General features: G+C 33.4%; 1 pseudogene; it reads right to left on the bottom strand.

Moving 5' to 3' along the window:
• Positions 1-1110: 1110 nt before the first annotated feature.
• Positions 1111-14649, bottom strand: LOC126596128 (uncharacterized; annotated as a pseudogene).
• Positions 14650-16062: the final 1413 nt, after the last annotated feature.

The raw sequence follows: 16062 nt of genomic DNA, 5'->3' as shown, positions 1-16062 counted from the left end.
TTTGTGTTTGATTTATCAATTCAGTCACCATAAATAAAAAAGCGGGTTGTAAGACGCTAAAAAAGATTTGTGAGAATCAGTTCTTGGGTTTACACAGTTGTGCTTTTATCATCTTTATAGGCAGAGCAACATAGCACGAACACACTACATTGTGACATTTTATGCTAATAATACAGCGCAACGTAGAGAAAATTTAACATATAACGTTAAATCATTGGCACAAGATGTACAATAACAATATAATCATGTCATCAAAGTCCTTTATATAAGAGTTGTTAACAACGATAAACGTGTGATTTTCATCCTAAAACATTTGTTCAGGTTTTAGTTGGTGAGGTTTTTATTATTGTCCTTTTGTTGAAGGACTAAAACGTACAAGTTTGTTGAGGGCAATGCAGAATGCACAGCAGAGTCCACCTTGATGTATGTAGGACGTTAAAGACATGAAGCGTTGCCGTAAACAAAAATATAAAGAAAAAAAGGTTCAACTTCATCCCGTTTATTGACGTAGTTGATTTCTAAGCTTCAATTTTAGACGCGAAGTAACAAATTTCGGGCTAAAAGCCTATCAATAAAAGGTTTCAAATTACTCTTTCTTTATATATAGCATTAGTATGATAATCATCAACAAAAGTTAAATACATGAACAAATATGTAACAATTGGACGCGGATTTTTGAATCTTGACAAAAAAGGGGGTAAAAATAAAGAATACACAACCATTTCCAAAGAATATATACTTTGCAGAAAATATGTAACAAAAACCATTTGTTTCCGAGGCCTTTGCCCCTCATCTACGGATCTACAGATAAATTAATCACCGGAAAATATTCTGTTTGGTTGGATCTCTACAGCAGCTGAAAGTTATGAGATAAACTGTGTACTTGGCCCGGATTCACTCTCTTTGTTTCTCAGGGACTTCTAGTTGGGGAGGAAGGACTTCAAAACTCATACAACTGAAACTAATAGTACCAACCTTTCTCCATGGACCAGCTCTCGTTGAAGTTTCAATCTGGTTGTCTCCCTACCACCAGCAAATAAGGGTAAAGGGATAAAAAGGATTAGGAAAAACATGCCCCGAGAATGGCTAATACCGCTATGCATACATACACAAACATACAAGAAACTAAATATCTACCTCATCATTGACCTCGGGGATAAATGCAGCCTTCATTTGATACAATTTGTCCCATTCAATTCCTTTATTTCATCTGCCCCTTTTGTTCCAAGCCTCTGGTCAACATTACATAAGAGTTTACTAATGAGATCCTTGGCTTCCGGAGAGAGTTTGGCTTCTTCAGGAAAATTCAGATGAGTTCTCCAATTAACTATCTGGATAAACAAGAAACAAGGTACTTTTCGACCATAAATGCCAAAACAAACAAGAATAAATTGAGATTAAACGTGTGAATAAAAGCAAGAAAAAGAAATAATTAGCCATAGACCCAAAAAAAAAAACCGATTTTTTTCCTTTTTGATAAACCGACAAGGATTGAAATTTTTATTACAAGTCGCAAAGCTGTAGCAAGATGGCAATTATGAGATAAATTGAAGGGAAAAAGAGAACAAAGTAATATTTAAAAGAGACACAAGGAAATTGCCATTAATACAAACAGGAAAAACAGGGTTTAAGAAGAAAAAATGTAAATTAATACATAAATATGAAGAGACCATAAGGATCAGAAGACAACGAATAACGACAGCTTCATGTATGGAGGTAAATGTGACGAATTGAGATCAAATACAGGATCCCATCCTCTACACAGCGCCAATGCAAATCTGTTACTCCAGGAACTTCTCAAATCATAACAATGACCTCACTTATCCTAAGCCTGTATACAGTAATCAGTAAAGATGTAACCTCCATACACTTCTAAAAGGATGGGCAACGTAACAAAAATGGGAGAAACATTTCCCTTGATATACAAGTCATATATTACATTGAAAGTACCCTTTCATTGTGTGACGTAATTTTCAAACAATTCTGTGGGAATAACTTACACATGCCCCAGAAAATACCTAGCACTAAACCTTGACAAAAGCACCATATGTCAGGGACCTCAACGAACAAGGAAAAATAAAAAAAGTAGACCTCATAAAAGTTAAGATAATTTTGCTACAAGAGTAGTATCAAAAACTATGCTACCCAAAGACAAGGTCTTTAGAGTTTGTTCGATGTTTGTTATTTTCTTGTTATTCAAGTAAACTTAATCAGAATCGACACTGACCATCACCCGAAAGAAAGTTCCATATAATGATATATCTATGAGGATCATGATAACAAAATTGCATCCTATCAGTGCCATGTCTATGACACATATCCCCTAAAGGCATAGCATGGTATTGCTGACATATCAAATGAAAAATAAAAACTAGTACTCTTGATATTACCTTTCTACAAGTTGACATGGGGTCATCTGAATAAAAGGGTGGATATCCCACAAGCATTTCGTACATAATAGCCCCAAGGGACCACCTGGGACTGTATTAACAATATCTCAGCTGAAAGTACAACAAGAAATACAAAGTTGAAAAGGATAGCCAAGTCTTATACACTGAACAATCACATTCCATTCCATATCCTTTCTTCAGCAAAACTTCTGGGGCAATATAGTCTGGGGTTCCAACCATTGAATAAGCCTACAACATGAAAAATGGTATGAAAATTCTGAACACAATGACATCACAAAGAATGAACTCGAGATATCTCTAGGTATATGATAATTATAAAGATATTTCTGTATATTGATGAGAAAATGAAGGAATGCCATTTGAGTTAGACCAGCTCAGGTGTAACTAAGACCTAAGGATGCACTACAATTAAGTATCAATATGATCATGAGTTGTCAATTGAAATGATAAACTCTAGAGTTTAAACATTTACGATAATGGCATAGGTTACCAATAACCAAGAGCATGCTGAATTTGTATTAACAATGTCAGTACTATAGTAATGATAACCATATCAAGAACATGTTATTAGAACTTACAAGCATCCTCCGGTTTCTCTGCCAATGCTGCAGTTGCTCCTGTTGTGTACGCTTTGGTGGTGCAGGCCGTCCATCGCTTTGAAGAGCCCCGCTAAGATTTTTTCCCACAGAAAAATCCTTTTCTTGAAGTATACTACAGTCTAATGGTTTGCATAATCCAAAATCTGATAATTTCATGTGACCATTTCTATCCAGCAGCAAATTGTCAGGCTTAATATCTCTGTAACAAATTAAAAAGGAAAGGATCATTCATCATTAGGCCTGGCAAACGGGTCGTGTCATTTTCGTGTAACACCTGTTATCTTAATGGGTCGTGTCGTGTCACACCCGTTATCTTAACGGGTCCTTAACAGGTCGTGTCACTTTACCCAACGGGTAAAGTGACCCGACCCGTTATGACCCATTAAGAAAAATATATTTTTTTTCTTAAATTTGCACATACCACACATTGCCACATAAATATTACTTCAAAACATTAAAACACATTTGTCGTTTAAGTACTACATCTACACTCGAAAATAAAAGCCTAATAAAAAAATAATACATACACTACTAATCTATTACAAATTTTAAATGTGCAAGGATATGCAAAATGAAACAGTTTTTGTTTTCAAGGTTGTGAAATCTTTCTCAAAAGTTTAAACCTCAATTTACAAAATCCTCGATTTACATCGATCATCATGAAATTGCATTGGAACTTTGGCTTGATCTATTGCCTTCAAGAGTTATGTTGATGATGTTTTCAGTAAGGTTTTCCACGTCATAACTATCTTCTGCATAAACTAAGCATAGAAAAACCAAACATTAAAAATCATTCAAATTATGAGAAGTTTACCAAAATAATTATGAAAAAAAATAAAACAATAGTACTATACCATACTTTTATTAAGTATAAACATAAGATTTTGTGGTATCCACTAGTGTAAATATTTTAAATTGAAGATCGAATTCAATCATTGTATTCATATAAGGTCAAGGAGTGTAGTTGTAAAAAATCATCAAAATCAAAGTTAAATTAACCGTTAAATCGTGATTTTTCGTTTATAACCGTCGAAAAGTTTTGTCCCGTTACGTGCTCTCTGAATGTTTGTTTTTCGCAATTTTTGGCGTATGCGATCTCAAAATATATACAAACATGTTTGACGGTTGGATCATTGAAACTAGTTTTGTAGAATGAGTATCCCATCAAAACAATAGATTCACTAATACTTAAGAGTTTATTCGTACTTTTATTAAGTATAACATAAGATTTTGTGGTTTCCACTAGTGTAAATATTTTAAATTGAAGATCGAATTCAATCATTGTATTCATCTAGGGTCAAGGAGTGTAGTTGTAAAAAATCATCAAAATCAGAGTTAAAATGACCGTTAAATCGTGATTTTTCGTTTATAACCGTCGAAAAGTTTTGTCCCGTTACTTGATCTCTGAATGTTTGTTTTTTGCAATTTTTGGCGTATGAAATCTCGAAGTATATATAAACATGTTTGACGATTGGATCATTGAAACTAGTTTCGTAGAATGAGTATCCCATCAAAACAATAGATTCACTAATACTTAATAGTTTATTCATACTTTTATTAAGTATAATATAAGATTTTGTGGTATCCACTAGTGTAAATATTTTAAATTGAAGATCGAATTCAATCATTGTATTCATATAGGGTCAAGGAGTGTGGTTGTAAAAAAACATCAAAATCGGAGTTACAATGACCGTTAAATCGTGATTTTTCGTTTATAACCGTCGAAAAGTTTTGTCCCGTTACTTGATCTCTGAATGTTTGTTTTTTGTAATTTTTGACGTATGCGATCTTGAAGTATATACAAACATGTTTGACGGTTGGATCTTTGAAACTAGTTTCGTAGAATGAATATCCCATCAAAACAATAAATTCACTAATACGTAATAGTTTATTCATACTTTTATTAAGTATAATATAAGATTTTGTGGTTTCCACTAGTGTAAATATTTTAAATTGAAGATCGAATTCAATCATTGTATTCATATAAGGTCAAGGAGTGTAGCTGCAAAAAATCATCAAAATCAGAGTTAAAATGACCGTTAAATCGTGATTTTTCTTTTTATAACCGTCGAAAAGTTTTGTCCCGTTAATTGATCTCTGAATGTTTGTTTTTTGTAATTTTTGACGTATGCGATCTCGAAGTATATACAAACATGTTTGACGGTTGGATCTTTGAAACTAGTTTCGTAGAACGAGTATCCCATCAAAACAATAGATTCACTAATACTTAATAGTTTATTCATACTTTTATTAAGTATAACATAAGATTTTGTGGTATCCACTAGTGTAAATATTTTAAATTGAAGATCGAATTCAATCATTGTATTCATATAAGGTCAAGGAGTGTGGTTGTAAAAAAGCATCAAAATCGGAGTTAAATTAACCGTTAAATCGTGATTTTTCGTTTATAACCGTCGAAAAGTTTTGTCCCGTTACTTGCTCTCTGAATGTTTTTTTTTTGCAATTTTTGGCGTATGCGATCTCGAAATATATACAAACATATTTGACGGTTGAATCATTGAAAATAGTTTCGTAGAATGAGTATCCCATTAAAACAATAGATTCACTAATACTTAAGAGTTTATTCATACTTTTATTAAGTATAACATAAGATTTTGTGGTATCCACTAGTGTAAATATTTTAAATTGAAGATTGAATTCCATCATTGTATTCATATAAGGTCAAGGAGTGTAGTTGTAAAAAATCATCAAAATCGGCGTTAAATTAACCGTTAAATCGTGATTTTTCGTTTATAACCGTCGAAAAGTTTTGTCCCGTTACTTGCACTCTGAATGTTTGTTTTTTGCAATTTTTGGCGTATGCGATCTCGAAATATATAAAAATATGTTTGACGGTTGGATCATTGAAACTAGTTTCGTAGAATGAGTATCCCATCAAAACAATAGATTCACTAATACTTAAGAGTTTATTCATACTTTTATTAAGTATAACATAAGATTTTGTGGTATCCACTAGTGTAAATATTTTAAATTGAAGATCGAATTCAATAATTGTATTCATATAGGGTCAAGGAGTGTAGTTGTAAAAAATCATCAAAATCAGAGTTAAAATGACCGTTAAATCGTGCTTTTTGATTTATAACCGTCGAAATGTTTTGTCACGTTACTTGATCTCTGAATGTTTGTTTTTTGCAATTTTTGGCGTATGCGATCTCGAAGTATATATAAACATGTTTGACGGTTGGATCATTGAAACTAGTTTCGTAGAATGAGTATCCCATCAAAACAATAGATTCACTAATACTTAATAGTTTATTCATACTTTTATTAAGTATAATATAAGATTTTGTGGTATCCACTAGTGTAAATATTTTAAATTGAAGATCGAATTCAATCATTGTATTCATATAAGGTCAAGGAGTGTAGCTGCAAAAAATCATCAAAATCAAAGTTAAAATGACCGTTAAATCGTAATTTTTCTTTTTATAACCGTCGAAAACTTTTGTCCCGTTAATTGATCTCTGAATGTTTGTTTTTTGTAATTTTTGACGTATGCGATCTCAAAGTATATACAAACATGTTTGACGGTTGGATCTTTGAAACTAGTTTCGTAGAACGAGTATCCCATCAAAACAATAGATTCACTAATACTTAATAGTTTATTCATACTTTTATTAAGTATAACATAAGATTTTGTGGTAACCACTAGTGTAAATATTTTAAATTGAAGATCTAATTCATTACTTGTATTCATATAGGGTCAAGGAGTGTTGTTGTAAAAAATCATCAAAATCGGAGTTAAAATAAACGTTAAATCGTGATTTTTCGTTTATAACCGTCGAAAACTTTTGTCCCATTACTTGATCTCTGAATGTTTGTTTTTTGCAATTTTTGGCGTATGCGATCTCGAAGTATATACAAACATGTTTGACGGTTGGATCATTGAAACTAGTTTTGTAGAATGAGTATCCCATCAAAACTATAGATTCACTAATACTTAAGAGTTTATTCATCCTTTTATTAAGTATAACATAAGATTTTGTGGTATCCACTAGTGTAAATATTTTAAATTGAAGATCGAATTCAATCATTGTATTCATATAAGGTCAAGGAGTGTGGTTGTAAAAAAGCATCAAAATCGGAGTTAAATTAACCGTTAAATCGTGATTTTTCGTTTATAACCGTCGAAAAGTTTTGTCCCGTTACTTGCTCTCTGAATGTTTTTTTTTTGCAATTTTTGGCGTATGCGATCTCGAAATATATACAAACATATTTGACGGTTGGATCATTGAAAATAGTTTCGTAGAATGAGTATCCCATTAAAACAATAGATTCACTAATACTTAAGAGTTTATTCATACTTTTATTAAGTATAACATAAGATTTTGTGGTATCCACTAGTGTAAATATTTTAAATTGAAGATTGAATTCCATCATTGTATTCATATAAGGTCAAGGAGTGTAGTTGTAAAAAATCATCAAAATCGGAGTTAAATTAACCGTTAAATCGTGATTTTTCGTTTATAACCGTCGAAAAGTTTTGTCCCGTTACTTGCACTCTGAATGTTTGTTTTTTGCAATTTTTGGCGTATGCGATCTCGAAATATATAAAAATATGTTTGACGGTTGGATCATTGAAACTAGTTTCGTAGAATGAGTATCCCATCAAAACAATAGATTCACTAATACTTAAGAGTTTATTCATACTTTTATTAAGTATAACATAAGATTTTGTGGTATCCACTAGTGTAAATATTTTAAATTGAAGATCGAATTCAATAATTGTATTCATATAGGGTCAAGGAGTGTAGTTGTAAAAAATCATCAAAATCAGAGTTAAAATGACCGTTAAATCGTGCTTTTTGATTTATAACCGTCGAAATGTTTTGTCACGTTACTTGATCTCTGAATGTTTGTTTTTTGCAATTTTTGGCGTATGCGATCTCGAAGTATATATAAACATGTTTGACGGTTGGATCATTGAAACTAGTTTCGTAGAATGAGTATCCCATCAAAACAATAGATTCACTAATACTTAATAGTTTATTCATACTTTTATTAAGTATAATATAAGATTTTGTGGTATCCACTAGTGTAAATATTTTAAATTGAAGATCGAATTCAATCATTGTATTCATATAAGGTCAAGGAGTGTAGCTGCAAAAAATCATCAAAATCAAAGTTAAAATGACCGTTAAATCGTAATTTTTCTTTTTATAACCGTCGAAAAGTTTTGTCCCGTTAATTGATCTCTGAATGTTTGTTTTTTGTAATTTTTGACGTATGCGATCTCAAAGTATATACAAACATGTTTGATGGTTGGATCTTTGAAACTAGTTTCGTAGAACGAGTATCCCATCAAAACAATAGATTCACTAATACTTAATAGTTTATTCATACTTTTATTAAGTATAACATAAGATTTTGTGGTAACCACTAGTGTAAATATTTTAAATTGAAGATCTAATTCATTACTTGTATTCATATAGGGTCAAGGAGTGTTGTTGTAAAAAATCATCAAAATCGGAGTTAAAATAACCGTTAAATCGTGATTTTTCGTTTATAACCGTCGAAAACTTTTGTCCCATTACTTGATCTCTGAATGTTTTTTTTTTGCAATTTTTGGCGTATGCGATCTCGAAGTATATACAAACATGTTTGACGGTTGGATCATTGAAACTAGTTTTGTAGAATGAGTATCCCATCAAAACTATAGATTCACTAATACTTAAGAGTTTATTCATCCTTTTATTAAGTATAACATAAGATTTTGTGGTATCCACTAGTGTAAATATTTTAAATTGAAGATCGAATTCAATCATTGTATTCATATAAGGTCAAGGAGTGTGGTTGTAAAAAAGCATCAAAATCGGAGTTAAATTAACCGTTAAATCGTGATTTTTCGTTTATAACCGTCGAAAAGTTTTGTCCCGTTACTTGCTCTCTGAATGTTTTTTTTTTGCAATTTTTGGCGTATGCGATCTCGAAATATATACAAACATATTTGACGGTTGGATCATTGAAACTAGTTTCGTAGAATGAGTATCCCATGAAGTTCAATGGTGTGTGTGTGTATATATATATATATTTATTAAGTAGATTTAAATCTATTTATTTTGTATGTATAATTATTATAGTTTTTAGGGGTATAAAATTTAATATATATATATATATATATATAATTATTATAGTTAATATTTTGGGTATAATTATTATAGTATGTATAATTATTATAATTATTATAGTTAATTTAATATATATATATATATATATATATATATATAATTATTATAGTTTTTAGGGGTATAAAATTGTTAAATTAATATATATATATAATTATTATAGTATTTTTTAGGGTTATAAATTATTAAATTAATATTCTGTTTATCGTGTATTGTGTTACCCACGTGTATACCCGAACAAACTCGTTATCTTAACAGGTGCTTATCGGGTTACCCGATAACGACCCGTTTCGTTATCGTGTCGACCCGAACACCTGTTAATTTTGTGTCGTGTCATGTCAGGTTATCGGGTCGTGTCAGGAATTGCCAGGCCTATTCATCATGATAAGACATAAGAATTAGATAACAGGGCATCTACATATGTATATATCATGTACAACTGTACAATTAGATAATCAAACTAACATCAATGTACCTATGGATGTAATTGTGTTTATGAATGGACTCAATAGCTAGGACGGTTTCCCCAATATAAAATCTAGCTTCATCTTCTGTCAATGTATCCTTGCGCATCAATAACGTCATCATATCCCCACCAGGAAGATATTCCATAATTAGATACAAGTACTCTTCATCCTGGAACGAACAATAGAGCTTGACGATACAATTACTGTCAACCTCAGCAAGTAGATTCCTCTCAGCTTTCACATGTTCCACCTAAACAGAAAAAAATCAATTGTACTAAGCCCAGTGAAGAAAAATTAAATTAGATTAAAAAAAAAGGTATGAGAGAATGTAAACGTGGCCTCTCTGAAGCATCTCTGATTTCTTAAGCTTCTTCATTGCATATACGTGACCAGTTGCTTTCTCCCTACAGATTCTAACCTGTATCAGAGAAAGGAATAGGTCAGATGTTGTAAGGCGTACATAATGCATTAAGGCCACTTTTATTTCTCAAGATGAGTAATATATGCCAAAAACAGTCAGAAGATCCACCAAGTTGCAATGCAATCTATGCATGTGGATGCTAACTAGAGCTAATACGACACATGAGAACCAACTCCAGGTATCATGATGTGGTTTGCTGCTAACCCAAAGTTGAGATGACATGTGAGACCTAATCCATCCACAGATGCCACTTCCAAAACCATAACCATAATGCAACTAGAGCCTAAGAGCATCTTCAAAGGAGATGTCAAATTTTAAACATAAAATTTAAATTTGATAGCCTCTTCTAAAATTTTGGTCTCTACCCAATATGTCAAATTGAACTATTATTTTATTACATTATTTTCTTTTTATCATTTTAATTTTATATTTATATTTTACAAATATAAATAACTTCTACAATTTCAGCAAAAAATATAAATAAATAATGAATCATTTGGCTTTCATTTTTTCCTATTTATCAAAATTAACTTTTACAATTGTGAAACCCTAAGTCACAATTCCTTCTTGTTTCAATCTTGTGTTGCAGAAATTAAACTTTCGTGGTTGTGTGGATCAAGATCGAAGAGAAATCCCACCCGACCTCTTCGAAGGCCCCCAAATCCGATCTTGACCCAAATCCCAGCCTCTTTCACTTCTTCCCTGTTGACCTAAACCCTAACCCTTCTCGATATTCCAAACCTCACCCCACCTCTTCGAAGGCCCCCAAATCCCATCTTGATGGTGGAGACGAGCTTGACTGGCTGACATTGTAAGTGATCAAGCGGAGGTGCAGAGAGAAAAGACGACGACGAAGAGGGAGAAGGGGCGATGAGAAGGGTTTTGGGGGGATTCTGAAAATGGTTAGAGACGAAGAAGTTTGAAGGTTTTGGAATTCCAGGTGAAAGGAATTAAAAATGATGAAGAAGATTTTTTTTTCTTTTTCAGTTTGCTTTGAAAGAAGGTGGATATGCGACATGGAAAAGTGTTTAATAATGAATTAAAAATATTTGACATTGCTGTCAAATTTGACAGCAAGGGTGTGGGCTGCTATTCCATGTCATGCCACATCAAATTTGGCTTCTTGGTTGGAAAATTTTGTTGGTGCCTTTTATGACTGTTAAAGCTGGTTTGGACATTTTGACAACTCCTTTGGAGATGCTCTAAAAGTTTATTCTCCCAAGTCCTGACTATCACTACAAGAATACCTTTAAAACATATATATACAGAACTTAATTTTCAGTCATGACCTATATTGACTGCAAACACTCTTCAAATGGTCAAATATAATATGCACACAGAAAAGACGTGTCATGGTGTGTGGATACTTCAGGACAAAATTGATAGAGTACTACATTATTAAAAAGAAAAGATATACCTCTCCAAATGCACCCTTTCCTATCATTGTCAGTGGTTTAAAATCATCAGCACCCATTTTATGCCTCTGAATACGCATATATTCTGTTTCTTTCTTCTCCAAGTACTTTAGCAAGTTGTTTTGCTCTTCCTTAGACACATCAGCATCAGCCAACTTCTTTTCTAGTATATTACGTCTGTATTAAATTAAAAGTATGATCAACCATTACTCCAAGTCATAAAAATGGAGAAAAACTCAACAATCAGGCACGACAATCAAGATAAGCATCAAGTAGTTTAGCAAGTGGTGTCAGACAGTTTACCCTGTCCAACACCACCACTATAAAGAGAATTATTTAAACACATACCGCTCCTTCCTCTCCTGCAAACTTTTCATCTGCTTCTTGTAATGATCCTCTATATACTGCTTTGCAGCTGCAACCCTCTGCTTGGTTGCATTTGAAGGCACTTCTTCCGTTGTTGGGGTTTTTGATACCTCTTTCCCATGTCCTGTAGTGTCCTTGTTCTTTGACGACTTCACTTTCTCCTTGGACTTGAATCTTTTAAACCATGACCTTGCAAACTCCATTTGTATCGCTCAACTAACGTCAAACCACTTAACCAGTGTATTATATGTGCATTTTATCTCCCAATCACTAAAGCAACCAAAATTCAGCAAACAAGAGTCTCATAAAAAAATTTCCATTCCAATGCATGATTGATTACCACATTGAGGAATGCAGGCTTCCTGCATTGACAAAAACCAAAGACCGGTTAATTAACCAATTCTATCTGAAATTGCATCCTCAATAAGTATCTGTTTTAACCAATTATAAAACTAAAATGCACAGCATTTGGTTTCCAATGCCAGGTTCTCATTCAAAAGATGTCAGAAATTAGAAAATCACAAACATGAGAAAGAAATGACATTTTACTGCTAATGACAATAAAATTACACAGGTGGACAAGATGTCAGCGAAGCAAAAATGAAAGCCTCCTAAAAAGAAGCGGCTATGACAACTTATAAAGGTAATTGATAGCAGCTTTCTAGTCAAGCCAAATAACTGAGAAGGATAAATCTTTCAAATCTGACAAAACCAAGCCCATAATGAAGACCAAAAACGAACTTTCTCCCATAACTCCCCTCTGCTGCTATTTACAAAATCCTCAAAATCACCCAATTCCTTTCTGTCCAGATTACCAATAACGCAACCAAAACTATACATCCCCATAAAGTCTTCGCTTCTTTCCATTTCCTGATAATTTATGCTTCTTTGGCATAAAAGCAACGCAGCCTTTGGATATGACCCAACTAATTCCGAACTCTGTAAAAGTTGCAGCCAAAGAGTCAGTACCACTGGTAATGTAACCAGATATTTAACTAACATCTGGGTTCATAGATTAGGGCCCGGTTATGGACCCAAGATAGCCAAAACTATACATCCCCATAAAGTCTTCACTTTCCTTCCATTTCCTGATAATTTATGCTTCTCTGGCATAAAAGCAACACAGCCTTTAGATATGACCTAACTAATTCCGAACTCTGAAAATTTGCAGCAAAAATTCAGAACCACTGGTTATGTAACCAGACATTTAACTAACATGTTCATAGATTAGGGCCCAGTTATGTACCCAAGATCCCTCATTATGCCGCCAATGTAGTACTTAAAAACTACTCAAAACAAGCACGTGCTAAGTATCACATGTACAATTGATAAACTTCCCCTTTGTTGTTTTCAGAAGGATCGTCAGATTAAGAAAACAAATAAAAAGTACCTACAAGTGGCTTTGGCACAATGTTCTTGACATAAAACTAGTCAATACAAGCACGTGACACACGTGAACAATTCATAAACTTTTTCAAGGATCTTTAGGAAAGCAAATAAAGAGTTCCTATGAAGTGACTTCAACACAATGTCCTGGAAATAAAACTAGTCAATACAAGCACGTGTGAAGTATCACATGTACAATTCATAAACTTGCCCTTTTATGTTTTCAGAAGGATCACTAGATTAAGAAAGCACATAAAAAGTTCATACAAGTGGCTTCGACACAATGTTCTTGAAATAAAACTAGTCAATACAAGCACAACCGAAGTATCACGTGAACAAGTCATAAACTTGCAACCTTTTTGTCTTCAGCAGGATCACTAAATTGGGAAAACAAATAAACAGTTCCTACTGGCTTCGGGGTGTTCTTGAAATAAAACTAGTCAATAAAAGTAAGTGCGAAGTATCATGTGAACAATTCATAAACTTGCCTTCTATTTTCAGAAGGATCACTAGATTGAGAAAACAAATAAAGAGTTCCGACAAGTGGCTTTGGCGCAATGTTCTGGAAACAAGACACAATACGCACGTGTGAAGTATCATGTGAACAATTCATAAACTTGCCTTTTTCTGTTTTCAGAAGTATAAAACAAATGAAGAGTTCCTACAAGTGGCTTCAGCACAATGTTCTAGGGAAAAAAAGAAACATCGTTACAATATGCCTACATTTTACAGTTGTAACTTGTAACCAACCAAATAAGCTCTTAAATCTGCTTAAAAGCAACAACAATAAAAAACAGCAAATCTATTGTCCGAAATTTACTATTTTCTCACATTGACACTCCAATCAATCAATCAGATGAGCAAACCCCAAAACTCAACTCACCAATTCCGAAAACTCCAACTCCAAGCTCAACCAGGAAAACGAATCCTACTTTACGATCCAATAAATTTAGCACCAAATTTTACCCAATGACAAAAAGTAAACAACTTTCCACCCACAATTTCTCGCCAAACAAACCCATAAATTTGATCAACCGACAAACTAAAATTAAACAATAATTAAAAGGCAAAACGAAGCAAATCAACCAAATTAGACAATGAGAGACAGTGACAGAATCACATCAAAAAATCCCAAATTTAAGTAACGCAAAGCAAATCAGAGTTCGATTCAAGAGAGAGAGAAGCGCACCAGCAGGAGAAGTGCAGTGGAGGCAATGGTGATGTGGGAGAGTGAAAACCCTAGAGAGAGATGGATGGTTTGTTGGGTGTTGAAGAAGAAAGTGGGGAAGTGAAGAGAGAGGAGCACTTGGTGTGTTCATGTCATATCATGAGAAATAGGACTCTGATGCCTCCCCGTTCCATTCATCCATTCCCCCTCTCCTCTCTCTCCTCTTTCTCTCTTTACTCTCTCTCCTGTTTTTTTTACTGTTTTTTTCGCCTTTTCCAAAGGGTTGCAAGTTCCTTTGACTCTATATCATTCTCTTTTAATTTATATAATATTTTCACTTTCAAGTTTAGTTTTTTAATATTTATTGCTTCAGTGACTGTCTGACTGTCTGTCATTGTTTTTCTTTCTTTCCTCTATCTGTAAATTTATATTTCTTATCCAAAATATTCAATGTATTTTAAAGAAAAATTCAGTTTCTGGGTGGTGCTTAAGCTTAATGAGGAAACAGTTGCCTCAAGTTTTACCAACGTAAACACTTGTCGGATCAAAAGCTTAAGTAAATCAAACATTCTTAGTCGAACAAATTACAAGATTAGGAGGAGAGAAGCGGAATCAACAACATAAATAATACCATTATTTAAGGCAATAGCACGAACTAAGTTTTCTCCTTTTCGACTGTAATCTTTTCTATTAATATATGATCGGATTTCTCTCAAAGAGAAAGACCATACTACTAGTCTACTAGTTTAGTTGGTTTCAATGTTTTAAGAACGAAGTTAATTCAACGTTTTAATATAAAATTGTTTGGATTTGAGATACCAGGCTGGGGCCGAGTGTAACTGTGGGCTCGACCCAGCGCGAAGATCTTTGACTCATGTCAAATTTCTAAGACAAGCTAACCCAAGGTGGGATGGCCGAGTCCTAATAAGTGAAGGACTCTTGGGTAGATTCGGCTAAGTCCTAATGTGAGTAAAATTGTTTAAGGATTAGGATGAACATTGATAAGATTTGTAATATTCCAGGAATCAAGGTTTATGGCTGATTAATATTAGAAGTGGATTAAATATAGAAAAGAGACTGGGTTCAAGGTCCTAAGTCCGATAGGAGTGACTGAGCTATACACAGAAATCAGGATTAGATCAGGAAATGCTGAAGAAGTATAATCTAGGTGGGACTATACTTCGACATAAGAAGATCAGCACTAAAATCACTCATATAAATAGAAGAGGTTGTGCAACACTCAAGGGATCTTCAACAAAACACAAATCTGCCTTGCACAATTTCTCCCTTTATGCGAAACCTTCTTATCTTTGACAAAAAACACTAACCTTCCTAACTTTGTCAAACACATCTTCAATTTGGATTAACAACATTGCGGTTGACAACCGGCGACATCTTTAGCTTGGATTAGCAGCACTGGAATCGTAGAGTCAGGCAATCGAAGAGCACCTTCAGTTTGGATTGATAGCATTGCTTCAAGTTTGGTTAACTATTTATCCCCGTCTTTGTCAACAAGGAGTCTTTGTTGGAAGAGTTTATCTTATTAGCCTCTCGGCGAGTTGAGACGTTACCAGGTTACGTTGTCGGGGCATTGAAAGTCGAATCCATTATATGATTGGATCTTCTCAAGTGCATTATAGAGTTCGGCATTCCAATTGTTGAACCATATTTACAGTCAAGACACAT

Source organism: Malus sylvestris, chromosome 13, assembly GCF_916048215.2.
Source record: "Malus sylvestris chromosome 13, drMalSylv7.2, whole genome shotgun sequence".
Classification (NCBI taxonomy): Eukaryota; Viridiplantae; Streptophyta; class Magnoliopsida; order Rosales; family Rosaceae; genus Malus; species Malus sylvestris.
Note: the sequence above shows the minus strand (reverse complement) of the source record. Positions and strands in the feature narration are given on the sequence as shown.